This window comes from Ascaphus truei, chromosome 4 (genome assembly GCF_040206685.1).
Source record: "Ascaphus truei isolate aAscTru1 chromosome 4, aAscTru1.hap1, whole genome shotgun sequence".
Taxonomy (NCBI): Eukaryota; Metazoa; Chordata; class Amphibia; order Anura; family Ascaphidae; genus Ascaphus; species Ascaphus truei.
The window spans coordinates 194,558,689-194,578,340 of record NC_134486.1 but is presented as its reverse complement, the minus strand read 5'-3'; positions in this window follow the sequence as shown (position 1 = coordinate 194,578,340).

Genomic DNA, 19,652 nt, shown 5'->3' with positions numbered 1-19,652 from the left:
CATGAGTATGGGGGAGAGAATGAAAAGGAGAAAGGTGCATCAGTGATTGATTCAATTAATACAAACAGATCTAGACCACAATTGTGTTTAAAATATGCAGAGGTTAGTTTAAAACATTAATCTAAAATTACTAAAGTTCAATCCATTATTTTGATTTAGTATATAAATTAAGTTAAGTCATCCCTTACACATATTTAATAAGCAGTGAATTCATCATTTTTAAATACATAATCTTAAAAACTTCAAGTAATTGGTATAAAATGCATAAAGATAAAGAAAAATATAAAGAAAAATGTAACTTCAATCAAAATAGTAGTAATAAAAAAGGAATAATAAAAAGAGTAATAATAAAAAAGAGTAATAATAAAAAAGCGTATACAAAAATGTGAAATATATATATAATAATTATGTATGTAAAAAGGGTAAAATCTCAAAATCTGAATTCAGACCGTTTGGAATCAGTGTATTAAGCTTATGAATCCAGTACATTTCTCTTTTGCTAAGATCCACCTCTCTACTACGTCCCCTCCAATGCTGTTTCACATTTTCTATTGCTATAAATCTTAAACTATCGGGGTTGGATTGGTGGTATTTAGTATAATGTTTTGAGACGCTGTGTGTTAAAATTCCCCTTCTTATATTGCTCAAATGCTCAAGGATGCGGGTACGTATTGGTCTAGATGTTTTCCCTACATATTGTAGCCCGCAAGGGCATTGAAGTACATATATCACAAAGTCCGTATAGCAGTTTATATATTGTTTAATATTAAATGTTTCTTTGCTCTTATTACATGTAAAACTGTTTTTTTCCTTCATTTTATGTTGGCAAGCTTTGCATGATATGCATCCATAAAAGCCTGTCAAGGTTTTAAGCCAACTCTGGTTTTCCTCCTTTTTCTTTTTTAGTGCGCTTGGCGCTATTAAACTTTTCATATTTTGTGCCTTTTTAAAAATAACTTTTGGGATCTCCGGTAAAATTTCACTTAAAATAGTATCTGATTTTAAAACATGCCAGTGCTTACGTAAAAATTTTCCTATATTTTTTGCTTCTTTGTTAAAAGTTGTTAAAAAAGCTGTATCATAACCATTATTATTTACAATTGAATACTTATTTTTTAGTTCGAGTAGTTCTTTTCTTTCTAGATTCTTGGCCTTTTTAAATGCTGTGTCTAAAATGAGGTTTTTATTAATAAATTTTTTCTTGTCTTGATAATTAATTGAATGTTAATAAAATTGAATACATGTTTTATATTGTTTTGGACCACAGAGTCTAGTGTGCCTATGTAGAGGCAAACCTGTGGGTTAATTTTTATGTGCAAGAGAGCTAATTTGCATAGTTAATATGAAGCCAATTAGGGGATCTCATATAAATATAAGGCACTGACAATAGACATCATAATTCTCCTGACGAAGCTGCATGTGTCAGCGAAACGCGTAGAGCCAACTAACTAGCTGCAGCTGCCTCCAAGAGAAGACGCCGGACGCTAGAACCCCCAGGCTGAATCTCCTCCAGTGCGTCGCTACCAATATTCAACGGATGCGGTCCACCCGCGAAAGCGAAAGTGACGTCAGACGCCGTCGCTGGCGACACACTTTACCATAGGAGGAAGACTGGGAGAAAACACTGCCGCAAATAGAGCATTTATTTGCTAAAGAAACCTTTACATGTACATACAAATGTACTTAGTGTGAGTACTATTCTTATTCCTCAAAATATATAAACGCTTTGTATTTACCATCTGCACTACTGGGCTATATCTGTTTTGTTTCATTTGCATGAACCGAATGGAGATTTGAATGCTAACAACCCTGGAATAGAAGACCAATACACACTCATCTCCTGACTGAGTCAGATAAAAGCACAACTTTTTATTACATCTTGTAAGTAGAATATCCTCAAGAGCCAAGACTTGTATCTAGCCAATATTATATTAACATACTACACTATTATTGTTTTTTATGTTTTTATTATTCATGAGGTGCTCCTGATTGGATCGCTCCCTTCTCACCCCAAAGAAATACTGCATCTGTGGGAAATCTTAGCAAATTTCCTAGAAAGGTTGAGAAGTATCCGGTCGGGTAATATCCTACAGTATATACATTTGTATTTTAAATTTGTATATCACTGTTTATATTTAAGGAAATTGTGGCGCCTATGCGAATCATTTAAGGTACACTCAAACTAAACATGTCTACATTTATTGTTTCTTTTCATTTTCAGAACTGCTGCAATGAAAAAATTAAGAGGGGGATGTGTAAGATAATAGTACGGTGATCATGTACAAACCAGCCTGTATCTTACACAAACCCCCCTCTCCCACCCTCTCTCAGTAGTTACTGTACAGTATAGAAATTCGTTTTTGCCCCCCCCAAAAAATTGTTTTTAAAAAAATCTTTTGAAATACTGTATTTTCTGAGCTGCAGCCCCCTTTCTCCCCGATCCCCCCATCTCGCAATGCCATAATGAAGAGAAAGACAAGAGCTACTGAACTGTAGTTTTGTACTGTATTATGCATTAAAAAATAAATCTATTTTTTAAACCGACCCCCTCTTGCAGACCTGAAATTCTTATGAACAGTTCAACAAACAAAGCATTGCACTTCACATTAGTTTGGGAAAAAATATATAGAAAAACAAAAAAGTTTTATAAAAATTATTATATTTTTATTGTTTAATCAATCATTTCTGTTAATAATGCAATAGAAAATACTATTTTCCTGTATTAAGGATTATCCAACATGTCTTCTGCCCAGCTCGTGATAATCACGCAAAAGTACATTTACGTGAATGGCTCTGTTGGAGGGCTCAGTTGTTGTGATGTTGATAAGCTTTGAACTTCAAGATGACTTGTTTTGTTACAGTACAATAGCAGTTTTAGAAGGGCTTGCTTAGCTCAGCCTGTATCTCACACAACATGTTAATCTTATTACTAGTGGGGGGGGGAGTGTTGTGTTGAAGAAAAGGCAAGTTAGAAGGGCTTAGCTTATCGCACTTGCGCATGTGTGGCATGGTTTGTCAGAGGTGTTGATAAGAAGTTGAAATCCTTGACCCTTGGGAGGGGGTGCGAGCTGTGCAAGCTGTATGAAGTTCAAAGCTGTAGTTCAAAGACATATTCTCAACAGGCCATCATAATTTTTTGATCCCCACACCCCCAAATAAAAATCACAATACTACAGTATGCCACCCGCCTCAGAAAGAACGTACATGACTAGTGTGGAATTAAAAAGCAGCAGTACTGTTTGATTCTCATAATATCCATAATTGCTATGCAAGCCCATGGTGATAACCGCCAAAAATATATACTGCATTTGTAAAACTTGAATCTCATAATATCCATACTTGCTATGCAAGCCATGGCAATAACCAAAAAAAAAATGTTATACAGTACAGTATATATTTTTAAAACTTGAACTAACTTCCAAATGAATGGGAAGTTATACTGCTGCGGCCAAGTTTATTCGAGCATTTGCCCGTTCTTGGCCGCAGCAGTAGCCTGGGGCGCGCCCGAGTGTGACGGGCGCGCGCCGAAGCAGCGGAAGAGCGCCCTCCGATCGGGGCGCTGTCCCTACCGCTTCCGGGTCCGCCGGGTCCCCCGGAACCCCCTGCCGCCGTCCCGCGATCGCGGGACACCAGGGCTCCCTCGGGGAGCCCTGGACGCGCGTGCAGGGGGCGCTGGCTCCCGAAGACGCGTGACCGCGCGTCTATGACGCGCGGCACGCCGAGGGGCGGCCACTAGCAAGCCGGGAAATCTCCCGGCTTGTGGTACCGGCCACACTGCAATAAAGTGTGTCGGTAGTGTACACGCATGCGCATTAATAATCAACAAGGTCCCAGGTCCCAACCAAAGAGAATTACACGCAGGCGCAGAACTGTGAGAGCAGGCTCGGGAAGATTAAATTAACCACAAAGCCAACCATTTGAAAATGAATGGTTTGTGAGAGGGGTTGATAAGAATGTACACAGGTAAAAACAATGTTTAAACCCCTCAGGTGCTCAGAAGGAAACTAGCGGGTGCTGTTGTATATGCTCCAAACAGTCAATTGGTAGTAATTACCCACTCCATATAGACATGCATTTAGACATTTAGGGCCTCATGCAGTAAGCCCCGATACAAAATTTTCGGCACGAATTGCGAAAATGTATTTTTTGGGCGATTTGCCCTCGCAGTATTCAGTAAGGGCCGAATCCTTCCGATCCCTGCTGAAGCACTGCGAAAGCAAAGCTGCCGATGAGCTGTGGCGATACAGCCTGGCTCCCGATAAGGCTCCCGATAAGCCTTTGGTGCCGATAGATGTTTGCAGCTGAGAGAGACAAGCCGCTCTCTCAGCGCAAACTTCGGCACCAAAAAAAGTATTTAAAAACAACTTTTATTTATACTCTACATGTGCAGGGGGTCTTCGGAGCTGAACCACGTTGGTTTGAGGTCCGGGGACCCCCTGCCCCCCGAGATACAGGCCCCTTTATGAGGTGCCGGTATCCCTCGGCGTTTAAGGGTCCCGATCACGTGACCGCGGCCTGTAAACAAACCAGAGGGATACCGGCACCCCATAAAGGGGCCTGTATCTCGGGGGGCAGGGGGTCCCCGGACCTCAAACCAACGCTGTTCTGCTCCGGAGACCCTCTGCACATGTATAGTATAAATAAAACACACACACATCAATAAAGACTCGTTCCTTACCTTGGCGGCTATGTGCAACGGTAATGAAGCAGCATGAATGTCTTTTTAATTATACTGTACAGTGAGCAGGGGGTCCCTGAGCTGAACCGCATTGCTTTGTGGACCAGGGACCCCCTGCTTCCCGAGTTACAGGCCCCGGTATGTGTCATCGGATGGCAGTGTCGCCGCCATGTTTATAGCGTCCCCGCAATAAACATGGCGTCCACACTGTAACCGATGGCCCAAACCGGGGCCTGTAACTCGGGAGGCAGGGGGTCTCTGAGCCACAAATAAATGCGCTTCAGCTCAGGGGGCCTCCTGCTTCCGCACAATATTATTAAAATACATTAATGCTGCTTCATTACCATAGCGGATAGCCGCTAAGGCAATGAAGGGGTTAACGCATAGTAGCATGTTTATTGGGGACAAATGCCCCCAATAAACATAGCAGCAATACACAACATACAGTATAGTAATGGGCAGAATGACTATTATCCACAAATGGATAATAGTGCAGTTGTCCATTTACAATACTTACACAACAATAAAGACTTTAAATACATATAGCACTCACCCATGTCCCACTGCCACGATGAAGGCCATCCTCATCTTCATCCTGCCCATGCCCCATCCGCTTCTGCAAAACAAACACAAGAATTACAACATCCAAATTAATGTCCCCTAACCCCTTAATCACCATAGCGGTTATTAACCGCTACAGTTATTAAGGGGTTAAGCCACCATCACCCACATACCCTCCCCCACAAAGCCCCCCAACCACCCTCACCCAATACCCACAGGGGAGTCCTACCAAATACCCTTGGGCCTAATACCCCCTCCCCCAGCACATACAGTACAATAATGTGCCAAATAACTATTATCCACATAGGGATAATACATTATTTGGCCATTATTAAACACATTCAATAACGTTAAAATGTAAATAAAATTGTACTAACCTCATCAATAAGAAGTCTCCGTCGCCAGCATCATCCTTGGGGTCCGTTGCCAACATTAGAAATAGCCACAACATTTCAATATCATTAACATAACACTGAACCCCTTAATCACCTTATCGGGTACTAACCTGAAAGGTAATTAAGGGGTGAAGCCATCCTGCAATGCCTACAACAGTTATGCATAACATCTTCAGTGAAATAAAAACCAATTGCCTAACCAAATTCCATTTAATCATTCAATCTGTAGGCTCACATGCCTCATAAAACATTGCATTTACAGTGTATACATGTAGCATAACATGTAAACTGCATGTACACGCTGCAAATCAATGTTAACAATACAATAATGCCACTCAAATCGCCATACATCACAAGAAGTATATTATTTAATACAATAAACTCACCATCAATGAATTACCACACATCAATTACATCCCTAAACAATTAAAATACCATCCATACCAATTACACAATGAACTAAAGCTATCCTAACAGAGAACCACTTCAAAACATAGAAAAAAGTACACCAACAAATACAATATACTAAAGCAAGGCTTTCCATATCCTATTGTACGGCCTGGAAGCCCAAAACTTACATCTGTCTAAAAATAAAATACATTTAGCACACATCAATGCATAGCCACAATGATTAACAATACAGAATTAGAAGCTTTAACAACACTATCATTTCTTACCCTGTATATATATCTGTACACATACATACAGACATACATACAGTGGGAAGAAATGATATGCATTATAAAAAATGAAAACATGAAAAAGCAACACAAAAAACAGTTACATTAAGTACATTTCTTTATTTAACTTACCATTACTTGCCCCCACCGACTCCCGTTGATCAGCTTACTCACGAACCAATCCACGACACCATCCACGACACCATCCAGGAACAAATCCACGACACCATCCAGGAACAAATCCACGACACCATCCAGGAACCAATCCAAGAACAAGTGCAGGAACCAATCCAGGAAGCAAGCCACGAAGAAATCCAAGAAACAATCCACGACACGATCCAGGAACAGGAACCCATAAAAGAAAAGAAAAAAACAAATTAAACATTAAAATAATAAAACATGACAATCAAAGGTTGTACTAGTTTTATTCTTAGTGAATCTGTATTACAATACCTTGTTCCGGGGTCTTCTTGACATCCGGTGCCACGCCCTGGTCTTCAATCTTCAGGAGGAGGTCCGTCCTCCTCGGCATCTGCCTTCAAAATGAGACGACATAGGCTTTTATAGGCCTATGACGTCACATTTGTCGTCATATGGTTCCCACGGCCCTGATTGGGCCGTGAAAACCATGTGTTTTGGCCGATGTAAAAAATTTGATGACGTCACTTAAAGGCAATGCCAGCACAGCCAATCAGAATGGCTTTGCTGCTATTGCCTTTAAGAAAACGTCATGAAATGACACATGGCCGGACTCACATGGTAAGCCAGCCAATCAGAGCGTGGGAACTCCATCCCTACTCTGATTGGTTCAAGTACCATGTGAGTCCGGCCATGTGTCATTTCATGACGTTTTCTTAAAGGCAATAGCAGCAAAGCCATTCTGATTGGCTGTGCTGGCATTGCCTTTAAGTGACGTCATCAATTTTTTTACATCGGCCAAAACACATGGTTTTCACGGCCCAATCAGGGCCGTGGGAACCATATGACGACAAATGTGACGTCATAGGCCTATAAAAGCCTATGTCGTCTCATTTTGAAGGCAGATGCCGAGGAGGACGGACCTCCTCCTGAAGATTGAAGACCAGGGCGTGGCACCGGATGTCAAGAAGACCCCGGAACAAGGTATTGTAATACAGATTCACTAAGAATAAAACTAGTACAACCTTTGATTGTCATGTTTTATTATTTTAATGTTTAATTTGTTTTTTTCTTTTCTTTTATGGGTTCCTGTTCCTGGATCGTGTCGTGGATTGTTTCTTGGATTTCTTCGTGGCTTGCTTCCTGGATTGGTTCCTGCACTTGTTCTTGGATTGGTTCCTGGATGGTGTCGTGGATTTGTTCCTGGATGGTGTCGTGGATTTGTTCCTGGATGGTGTCGTGGATGGTGTCGTGGATTGGTTCGTGAGTAAGCTGATCAACGGGAGTCGGTGGGGGCAAGTAATGGTAAGTTAAATAAAGAAATGTACTTAATGTAACTGTTTTTTGTGTTGCTTTTTCATGTTTTCATTTTTTATAATGCATATCATTTCTTCCCACTGTACAGTATGTATGTCTGTATGTATGTGTACAGATATATATACAGGGTAAGAAATGATAGTGTTGTTAAAGCTTCTAATTCTGTATTGTTAATCATTGTGGCTATGCATTGATGTGTGCTAAATGTATTTTATTTTTAGACAGATGTAAGTTTTGGGCTTCCAGGCCGTACAATAGGATATGGAAAGCCTTGCTTTAGTATATTGTATTTGTTGGTGTACTTTTTTCTATGTTTTGAAGTGGTTCTCTGTTAGGATAGCTTTAGTTCATTGTGTAATTGGTATGGATGGTATTTTAATTGTTTAGGGATGTAATTGATGTGTGGTAATTCATTGATGGTGAGTTTATTGTATTAAATAATATACTTCTTGTGATGTATGGCGATTTGAGTGGCATTATTGTATTGTTAACATTGATTTGCAGCGTGTACATGCAGTTTACATGTTATGCTACATGTATACACTGTAAATGCAATGTTTTATGAGGCATGTGAGCCTACAGATTGAATGATTAAATGGAATTTGGTTAGGCAATTGGTTTTTATTTCACTGAAGATGTTATGCATAACTGTTGTAGGCATTGCAGGATGGCTTCACCCCTTAATTACCTTTCAGGTTAGTACCCGATAAGGTGATTAAGGGGTTCAGTGTTATGTTAATGATATTGAAATGTTGTGGCTATTTCTAATGTTGGCAACGGACCCCAAGGATGATGCTGGCGACGGAGACTTCTTATTGATGAGGTTAGTACAATTTTATTTACATTTTAACGTTATTGAATGTGTTTAATAATGGCCAAATAATGTATTATCCCTATGTGGATAATAGTTATTTGGCACATTATTGTACTGTATGTGCTGGGGGAGGGGGTATTAGGCCCAAGGGTATTTGGTAGGACTCCCCTGTGGGTATTGGGTGAGGGTGGTTGGGGGGCTTTGTGGGGGAGGGTATGTGGGTGATGGTGGCTTAACCCCTTAATAACTGTAGCGGTTAATAACCGCTATGGTGATTAAGGGGTTAGGGGACATTAATTTGGATGTTGTAATTCTTGTGTTTGTTTTGCAGAAGCGGATGGGGCATGGGCAGGATGAAGATGAGGATGGCCTTCATCGTGGCAGTGGGACATGGGTGAGTGCTATATGTATTTAAAGTCTTTATTGTTGTGTATGTATTGTAAATGGACAACTGCACTATTATCCTTTTGTGGATAATAGTCATTGTACCAATTACTATACAGTATGTTAGGGGGGTATAGGTGTTGTTGGGTATATATATATATATATATATATATATAATATAATTATTTATTTATGTAGTTATTGTGGGGCTGGGGTGTGTATTTTTTTAATATTGTGGCTAGTGGGGGTGGGTGAAAGGGGTATTAGCCCCAACGGTGGTAGTTTAGGGCTTGCGGGTGGGTAGCGGGAGGCCTTAACCCCTTCAGGACCGTAGCGGTATTAACTGCTACGGTCGTGAAGGGGTTAAGTGCCCTCGCAACCCCCCCGCAAGTCCTAAACTCACACCCAGGGCCAAATACCCCCCTCACCCATCCCCGCTACCCACAATAACGCTGGCACGGTGGGTTAACCCCTTCATTGCCTTAGCGGTTAGCCGCTAAGGTAATGAAGTGGCTTTTAAATGCCTTTTTCCTGCCTCGGATGCATGCCGGGGGGCTCCGGTGCGGGTATCAGCTCCGGAGACCCCCGGCATCAATCACAGGCAGGAAAAAGGGCTGATTTTTCCTAAGTGTCGCCCTTGCCGATGCTTCTCCTTCAGCAAGTTGCCAACTTTAGTTGGCGGGCTGGATTGGCCATAAAATCTCCAATCTGGCCTGCCGATCAGCACCAAAAAGCTGATCGGGGCTTACTGAATTCAGGCGGGAAAAAAAAGTCCCGATAAGTGGCTTATCGGCAGCCGGGTGGCGAAAAAAATTTTTTCGCAAGAAAAGTTGCCGATAATTCCCACTTATCGGGGCTTACTGAATCAGGAGGGCAAAAAACGGCTATAAAATGCCGAAAAAGCCTTATCGGGGCTTACTGCATGAGGCCCTTAGTACTGAAAATGTTGTCTTTCCCAGCAGTTGGCTCCACACGAGCTCTAGTGATACTGAGATTAAAAGACTCACTGTTTCAAGGTAGTGGGCAATATGGGGCTGGATAGTCCGTGTGGCTTGTGTATCCGTCTGATCTCTGGTGAGAAATGCAGTCACTTTGTCCTGAGCATGCTGCAAGTCAGCTTGTAGAGCCGTGGCGTCTGTGATTAAATGAATTCTTCTTGCCGCCAACCCTCCTGCAACTACTCCGTCGCAGTGGGTGGTCGCGTGACCGGCGGCTGTGACATCACTCCGGATCGACAGGATACAGCGTGGGATAGTGAGGTACAGCAACAACAGCCACCCGGCGTGCTAGCAGCAAGCAGCAAAGCAGGAAAATCCCCCCATGGGGAGGTGATGCAGCAGCACAGCAGGGAATGAACAAAAAGGCTGGTGGGGCTAAGTGAAAAAAGACTTTATTGCAACAGCGTGCTAACGGGTCCTCTGACGCGTTTCAGCCTGTGGAGGCCTTTGACAATCACCTCCCCATGGGGGGATTTTCCGGGGTTGATAAGAAGTTTAAATCCTTGAGCCTTGTGTGTGTGCGGGGGGGGGGGGGGGTGCGAACTGTATGAAGGATTACCTGTACTGTAGTTCAAAGACATATTCTCAACAGGTCATAATTATGTTTTGATCCCCACACCCCCAAATAAAAATCACAGTACTACAGTATGCCACCCACCTCAGAGAGAATGTACATGACTAGTGTGGAATTAAAAAGCAACAGTACTGTTTGATTCTCATAATATCCATAATTGCTATTCCTATTCGAATATGCTGCTGTTTGTAGCTTATATATGTTATGCCCATTTATACTAGGTATTCAAGATATCCAGAAATCATAACATTAAATCAGTAAATTAATTCTAAATGCCTAATATGCCTTCAGGGTCCAAAAGTGCCACCCATTACCACTCCCATATATCTTAATTAATCAATTTTTCACTTGAATACATATCTAGTTTTCCCTATAAGCCCTTCAGATATAGTATAATTCTCAGTCTGTGTTGAAGGCTGTGGGTGTATAACCCATAGGAGAAAGGGTATAGGAAGTGCAGGGTGAGATTGAAAAGAGAAAATTGCATTGTATGTCTTTATTTATATAGCGCCATAAATATACATAGCGCTTCAGAGTAGTAACACATGTTGTAATCATATAAATAACAAATAATATAAATAATAGGTCATGGGAATAAGTGCTTCAGACATAAGAGTAACATTAAGGAAGAGGAGTCCCTGCTCTGAGGAGCTTACAATCTAATTGGTAGGTAGGGGAATGTATAGAGACAGTAGGAGGGAATTCAAGTAAGTGCGTCTGCAGGGGGCCAAGCTTTATGTATCATGTGTCCAGGATTATCCACAGTGCTATTCAAATGCTTCTTTAAGCAAATGTGTCTTAAGGTGGGTCTTAAAGGTGGATAGAGAGGGTGCTAGTCAGGTATTGAGGGGAAGGGCATTCCAAAGGTGCAGGGCAGTCAGTGAGAAAGGTGTAAGGGGGTAGAAAGAAGACATCCTTGAGAAGAACGCAAGAGTCGGGATGGTGCATAGCGAGAAATTAGGGCTGCGATGTAAGGAGGGGCAGAGGAGTGTAAAGCTTTAAAAGTGAGGAGGAGAATTGAGTGTGAGATGCGGGATTTGATCATAAGCCAGGAGAGGGATTTTAGGAGGGGAGACGCAGAGACAGATTTAGGAAAGAGTAGAGTGATTCTAGCAGAAGCATTAAGGATATATTGTAGGGGAGACAGGCGAGAGGCAGGGAGGCCGGACAGCAAGAGGTTGCAGTAATCGAGATGGGAGGGAATGAGGGCCTGTCAGAGTTTTAGCAACGAGTAACAGAGGAAAGGGCGTAACTTTGTGATATTGCGGAGGAAAAAGTGACAAGTTTTAGAAATGTTTTGAATGTGAGAGGAGAATGTGAGAGAGGAATCGAGTGTGACCCCTAGGCTGCGTGCTTGGGCTACTGGGTGAATGATCGTATTTCCAACAATAATGTGGAAGGAGGTAGTATGGCCAGGTTTGGAAGGAAGAATAAGGAGCACTGTTTTTGCCATGTTAAGTTTCAGTCGGCGGATGGCCATCCAGGATGATATTCCAGAGAGACATTCAGACACTTTGGTCTGTATAGCAGGTGTAAGGTCAAGGGTTGAAAGGTAAATTTGTGTGTCGTCAGCATAGAGGTGATATTTAAACCCAAAAGATGTGATTAGGTCACCTAGAGAGAGTGTGTAAAGAGAAAAAGAGAAGGGGTCCAAGGACAGAGCCCTGGGATACCCCCATAGAGAGATTCATAGAGGAGGAGGTGTTAGCAAAAGAGACAGTGAAAGTACGATGGGATAGGTAAGAGGAGATCCAGGATAGAGCTTTGTTCCGAATACCAAGAGTATGGAGAATGTGGTGGAGAAGAGGGTGGTCCACGGTGTCAAATGCTGCAGAGAGGTTGAGTAATATGAGCAGAGTGTAATTACCTCTGTCTTTGGCAGCATGGAGGTCGTAGGTTATTTTAGTGAGGGCCGTTTCAGTGGAGTGAGCAGGAAGCCAGATTGTAGAGGGTCTAGAAGAGAATAGGTGTTGAGAAATTGGAGCAATCGAGAGAATACAAGACATTCAAGGAGTTTGGAGGCAAAAGGCAGGAGGGAGACAGGTCGATAGTTAGAAGGACAGGTAGGGTCAAGCTTTCTTTTTTTAGCAATGGTATCATGGTTGCATGCTTGAAGGGGGATGGAAAAGTACCAGAGTAGAGGGAAGAGTTAAAGATCTGTGTGAGCATAGGGATTATAGAAGGAGCAAGAGGTTTTAGGAGATGGGAAGGAATGGGATCAAGAGGGCAGGTGGTAGAGGGAGAAGAGGAGATCAGCAGTGACACATCCTCCCTCAAGATAGCAGAAAAAGAGGCAAGAAAGGCAGGAGGAGAGTTAGGAAGCGGTGTGGGATGGGAGGAGGCAACAGATGGGATGTTCTGATGTATGGATTCCACTTTTTCCTTAAAAATGTCAGCAAAGTCCTGAGGTGAGATGGAGGAAGAAGAGGAGGCAGCCGAGGGTTGTCTGAGTAGAGAGTCAAAGACAGAAAAGAGTCGACGTGGGTTAGACTTGTGTGTGTTGATTAGTGATGAAAAATAGGCCTGTTTAACTTGCGAGAGGTCAGAGTTGAAACAGGATAGCATAAATTTGTAGTGAAGGAAGTCTGTGAGAGTATGAGATTTCCCCCAGAGGCGTTCAGAGGAACGAGTGAACGAATGCAGCATGCGTGTGTGGGAATTTAGTCAGGGTCTGGGGTTAGAAGGGCGAGAATGGCAGAGAGAAAGCGGGGCATGTAGATCAAGAGAGGAGGATAGCGCAGAGTTGTAGTTCCTGACCACATTGTCAGGTTCAAGAGCAGAACTGAGAGAGTAGAGGGAGGGAGGAGCGTAAATTGGAATCAAAAGCTTGTAGGTTAATAGAGCGTAGGTCCCTGCAGAACCAAGGGGTAGATGGAGGTGGAGAAGGGAGGTGAGAGAGAGAGAAAATAAGATGAGGTGATGGTCAGAGAGAGGAAAGGGGAAATGGAGAAATCAGTGAGTGAAAAGTTTTAAGTCAAACCCAGATCTAGGTAATGGCCATCCTTTTGGATGCTGGCTGCAGTCCACTGTTGAAGGCCAACAGAAGAGGTTAGAGAGAGAAAGCGGGCAGCCCAAGGGAGAGAGGGGTGATCAATGTGGCAGTTGAAGTCCCCAAGGAGAAAGAACTGGGGAGTCTGAGGAGAGAAAGATAAAGAGCCAGGATTCAAAGTAAGAGAGAATGACAGAAGGGGGATGAGTATACTGCACCGACACACTTTATTCGAGCAAATACCCGGTATGTACCTGGCAGATACCTGGAATGCGCCGCTCCTCACCTCTGACAAGCCCCGTTGCGTTTGCCTGCCCAGCCTGGGTTCATGCCTGGCTGATGGGCGGCTGATCTGTTAAATGATAATGATTAGAATTTAATAGGCTGCAATGCTTCCCGTGTCTACCAGATGGCATAAATTCATGAATTGTAATGCAGTATATATATATATACTGTGCAGTATTGCAGCCAGCGGGAATAAAATGCTTCAATCCCTGCTTGGAAAATACCTCAATGCTCTCGGGCAGAAAACAGACACAAACCTCAATACACCCGGGTATACCCGAATTCGTGGGACTAGCCAAGCTCGAATAAAGTGTGTCGCCAGTGTATGTAGGTAGGCGATGGATAACTGCCACGTGGACAGGGAGAGGAGAGATAAGCTGGACAGTGTGAGACTCAAAGGAGGGAAAAGCAAGAGAGGGTGGAAAAGTAAGGGTATGGTGCTGGCAGATAGAGGAGAGCAGGAGCCCCACTCATCCACCACTGCCATCAAGGCAAGTAGTGTGGGAGAAAGAAAGGCCACCATAAGACAGGGAAGCTTCCAGAACAGTCAGACTGAGTGAGCCAAATCTCAGTTATAGCAAAGAGGAGCAGAGAATGAGAGAAAAAGAAGTCATGCACAGAGAGAAACTTGTTAGAAATGGAGCGTGCACTCCAAAGAGCACAGGAGAAAGGGAGAGAGGAGGGAGCATGACAGGGGATGGGTATGAGGTTAGAGTGGTTGACACCAGAAGTTGTAGAAGTTGTATGTGGAAGGCGAAGAAGAGAGCACACCGAAATAAGTCAGGGACCAGGATTGAGATATCCCCAGAAGCAAGGAGGAGAAGCATGGATAGAAAGAGAATGAGAAGGATTTGTAGGATTGTGTTTTTGTGCAGGGGATATAGCTGTGTAATGTCAGAAGGCGCAAGTAAGAAAAGAGTTCATGTGAACCTAGAAGTGGCAAAGGAAGAAGAGATGGAGATATATGAATAGAGTTAGAGACATAATGAGACTGGTAGAAAGAAACATGTATTTTGAAAAGAAGTGAGGTCAAAGCAAATAGAAACAGGATAGGCGGCATGGCAGCAAAAGTTTAAAGCAGAGATGTATAGTCTGGAATAGATAATATCCTCCTTTCCAGCATAGTTCCAAATTCAGTACTCAGGGGCAGTAGGTGTTGTATTGTCCACTTGTTTCACTCCTGTTGTACTCCCTGTTCAACTACACACTGCATGCTACTTCAAAAAGTAGCTACTTTAAATATAGGTTGCTTTAAATGTATGCTGCTTGCCCCTTCCCCTGAGTGCACTGCAAATAAGACAGAAATGTTTATCTGTCCAGAAGACCAGGTAATCCCACTATCTGGGAGGTAGCTATCAGGTAGCAGACATGCATAGAGATCAAATGCAAAGGGGCAGGTTGTCCCCTCCAGTCTTCTGTGCCTGACAGCTCCAGCAATAGTGGTTTAAGTCTGCTGAGTCATCTCAATAGTAGAGCTGTCTAGCTGAAATGTTTGAGTTTTTAAGTTTCTAATTTGTCTTTATTTGAATTTAAACATGCTCTTGTGCATCCTGATAGGTCACTCTAATGCATAACGCGTCACAAAATGACGCGCTAATAAGACATTTTTCTAATGTACATGTGCACTGTATTAGTGAACCCATCTCTGGGACATGAAAATCCCCATCAATGGTGCTAGTACTATGAACGGACGTTATTTTTGTACTGTGCCTCATACTGTGTCTCATTAGTTTTGAGAATATGTTTAATAAGATGAAAAATAACATCCATTAACAATTTTGGGAATGTCACATTATTGGATCTACCCCTAAATGTTTTACTAAATATAAAATAATCTGTTTGTCTTCACCTAGGATTAATGTGGCTGCTTAAACTCCTAAGTACATTAAGGGCCAATGTGTTAGGTGTGAGCAGTTTCATTGTTTATATTAATTATACTTTTCCTTAAAAATTGTAATGTTACTAAAAGCAAATAGCAGTGTATACTGTATGACTTAAATTCCCTGCCTGTAAGAGAAAGAGTGAAATAAATCCATTTATTAATACACAGTGTGGTGTAATGTTCCTCCCATCAGTGAAATAAGAATGGATCTGAAAGAGAGGAAATATTTCCTAACTGAGTGCTTTAGCTGCTGGCTGATAAATAGGGTGCTTTCGAATCCATTTCAGCATTGATCTGAAAGATAATCCTCCTCACAACAACCACGTCCTGGGGTTTTTATTGTCAGATGTGAAAATGAATGGCAGGTCCTTAATAAATTTAGAGCAAAAAAAAAAGATTTTTGTACAGCTGTGTACAGCTGTTTCCCTGCAACAAAAAATCAGCTGTACACAGATGCATATTTATTTACTTAATTGCCAGAAATTATGCCTTGAAATTGGAGAATCAATCATTTTTATTGTTATAGGTGGAAAATTAAACATGTACAGTCTGCCATAATTTAACTTGCTGTGCAAGGAATCCATAGTACATTTTCAATCGATATTTTGTACTTCATGCTAGCATGGTCATGTAGGGCAAGTAGGGGAAAAAGAGAGCTGTAGATGAAAAGCTGGTTGTTCAACTTGGAAAGCTTTCATCCTGTAAATGCTGTGTAACAAATTGGGATAACTTAAAGCAGCTGAGAGAAATAGTCTGTGCCGAAGCACATACTGTAATGTAATAATAACAATAAAAATAAAGTCTTGAAAATTGTAGTAACATAAATAAAGAAAAAAATCTGTGAACATATGCACACATACAAATCTAAACTGAACTTAATAACTATTTGATTAAAATAGTGTCATAATATAGTACCAAATGCCTACAGTAATGTAGTTCTTTACATTTCAATGGCTTTTAAATACATATACTGTGCATGCTAAAATTTGTGGCTGATACCACATTGTGAATAGTTGTGTATAAAGTGCTTTTAGACTTTGTTAATAGGCAGAATAGGGTAAGATGAAATTGATTGTGTTTGCAGCCTACAATAGACTGAGGAGGAATGAGATGATGGGAGGAGACTTTGGCCTGGGTTTCACATATGGTTTAGACCTAAAACAGGGACAACCCTAGGGTAGAGATTGTAGAATACTGTATGGAGGAGGGATGGTGGAGGATGAATAAAGCTAAAAACAGAAGGATATGAAGAGCAGGTGGCCTGCATCCACGACCACCATAATCACATACTTTTAGCATTGAAAATGTGCACAAGCATGTATGATAGTTTATACATGTAAAAAAACACTTAACATTGTAACACTTGTAAAAAGCTAATAGACTTACTGTTCGACAGTCAGGATGTTTACTTTCAGCTGTGAATTTTTATTTGAGGCAATTTTCCTTCTCCTAACATACACAGTAAATGCAGCTGTTGTAAAAATCAGCTGCACATTAGCAAAAAGGATTCACAGAGTGGGTCACATTGCTGTTTTGTGCAGAATTATATTGCACATATACATTTTGACAATGTGATGAGAATTAATGTTGTATCTCATCTTTAATAAATACACAAAAATGACGGCTCTTTTATATAATGTCTAAATAGGCATTATGATAAGAACTTAAAAAGTTATGATAGCGTTGTTGAGATTATAGCCATTCAAGAGCTAACTACAAGTAGCCCTAGAGTCATGACAATATATTGTAAGTATTTCTCTATACAAATCCCTATTGAACATTACAAATTGCTTGTTATGTATACCAACATCCCGCTCTTTACTGACCAGCTTTGCAGATGGCAGATTTCCAATCCCTCATGTCATATATAGTTCCTTAGGTTTCTACTGTCTGACAACCTAGTTAGAAAGTGAGAAGTAACATATTTTAACCATATAAGTGAACGGAGTACTAAAAGGTGACAAAGTGAATACTGGGTAAATTGAGACAAATACCACTTTAGTTGTAGCTACAAACTGAAATAGATTGCATAACCTTTTACACTCCTTGACTTGTAACATTCCAAATTTAAAGTGAGCAAAAGTGTTTATTCATTTGGTAAATGAACTGTAAACTCTGTAATTCCTTGTCATGCAGGGTGTTATGTTAATCATGTTTGTGATGCAAATACCTGACAAGATTTAAAGGAACATAGTGTTCTGGCAGCAAAAGTGTTAATCTTTAAAGCTCGTATTCTATTTTTTAAGAGAGAAACTTCTTTTCTCTAAATAAATTGATGAATGATTTTGATCTTCCTTGGGCTGCAATTACAGCAAATATGTTGGAAGGGGAAAATTGCTTTTCCCATAACTGTCACCTTTGATTTTAATAGACATAAATTGTAACAGAGCATGTCATATTTAATTTTTTAGCTAGATTATTTTGACCCTTGTATATAAATGCTTCAGTATTTATAACACTCTGTGGAGCTTTTAAATAACAGGACCTATTGACAAAAAGAGGAATCATGTCTTAGTATGTATTACTACCTTTTTATAACCTCAAATTACTAAACAAGTCCACAAGGACATAAATATGCATTTGTCAGTGTGCTGGTGTTATCCTGCACTGGGTCTTAATATTGCATGGCAAAAATGAGGTCAAGTGTTAAATCCACACTCAAACTAAGATCAATATATAAATCTAACAATTTCTTTCTTTATTGCAAACCAGCATTTTTTCTTCCAATCTGTCATTTTTCTCTTTGATGCCTAAAGTGCTCATATTTCTCCTTGCCATACTCTACCCAATCCATACACCAATCTCTCTTTCTTTTGGAATACATTTCTCCTCAAATCTCTGCTATACATGTCAGTTTCTTACTTGATAAATGTGAGCTGCACTGATTATGTAATTTTTGAAATGAAACTTTTTTAGCGGCATGAATGCAGTTGATTGGAGACGGGAGTCAGTGGTGACGGAAGTGACATCATTCCTGGCGGAAGAGGCCGTCAGTGTCCAGCTTCCACCAGGAGGAGGCAGCACTGGACGGATGGGGACTGGGACACCAACAAACACACCGGCTGCAGCTCCACCGAGGGGGGCTGCTCCGGACTCAGACAGCGGTGGGGATATGGAGCTCGCCTGCTCCAGCTTTGTGACTGTATCAAAGCTCCCCAAACCGTGGGCAAGTAGGTGATTGGGGAATGATTACTTTCCCACGAGGGGGATTGGGTGGGTATGTTGGCAATAGGCTTCCAAACCCTATATACATCCCACCCAGGCTATTCCCCATTGTCTTTCGTCTTTCGTTTTTCATTCTACCATGTGAGCGGAGAAGAGCAGCAGCACATTCCTGGAACGCAAAGAGTCTTATTACATCGGAACCAAAGACAAAACTCTGCGTTAGGACACTGTGATTGCTGGGGGTTATTTGATTAACCCCAACAGACCAGAAAAGACTTTGCACATTCACAGAAGGATTGGGGCTGGCAATTTGTGCCCTTGCAAAAGGACTACATTTTAAAAGACAATCTTCTGGTGCTTTGCACCTTTCTGGACATTATCCCCTGTTCCTATACCCGTAAGTGTAATTATTAAGTGTATTATGCAGTTGTCGTGTGTTTGTCTATCAAGGTAATAAATCTCAGTTTATTTTGCTCAACTTGTTTTGCTCAATTGGGGTCCACGAAATATAAATGTGTTATTAAGTGCGTCTCCCATGACAGCGAGGTACACGAAGTCTAACGAAAGCCGAGAACAAATCCAAGGGTAGCATACAGGGGCAGGGACCGGAGCAAGAGCTGAAAGACACAAGAGAGCCAGACATAGACCTCTGTACAGCAAGAGCCACAAGAAACTATGCAGAGCGAGGAAGGAGAGGGCATACTGGGGTAATATATGTGGGTGGACCAATAGGGGTAAGAGGTGGAGCGGGGGTGTGCCTGAGCAAGCCCGGGATAGGCTCAGGTGCCTAGA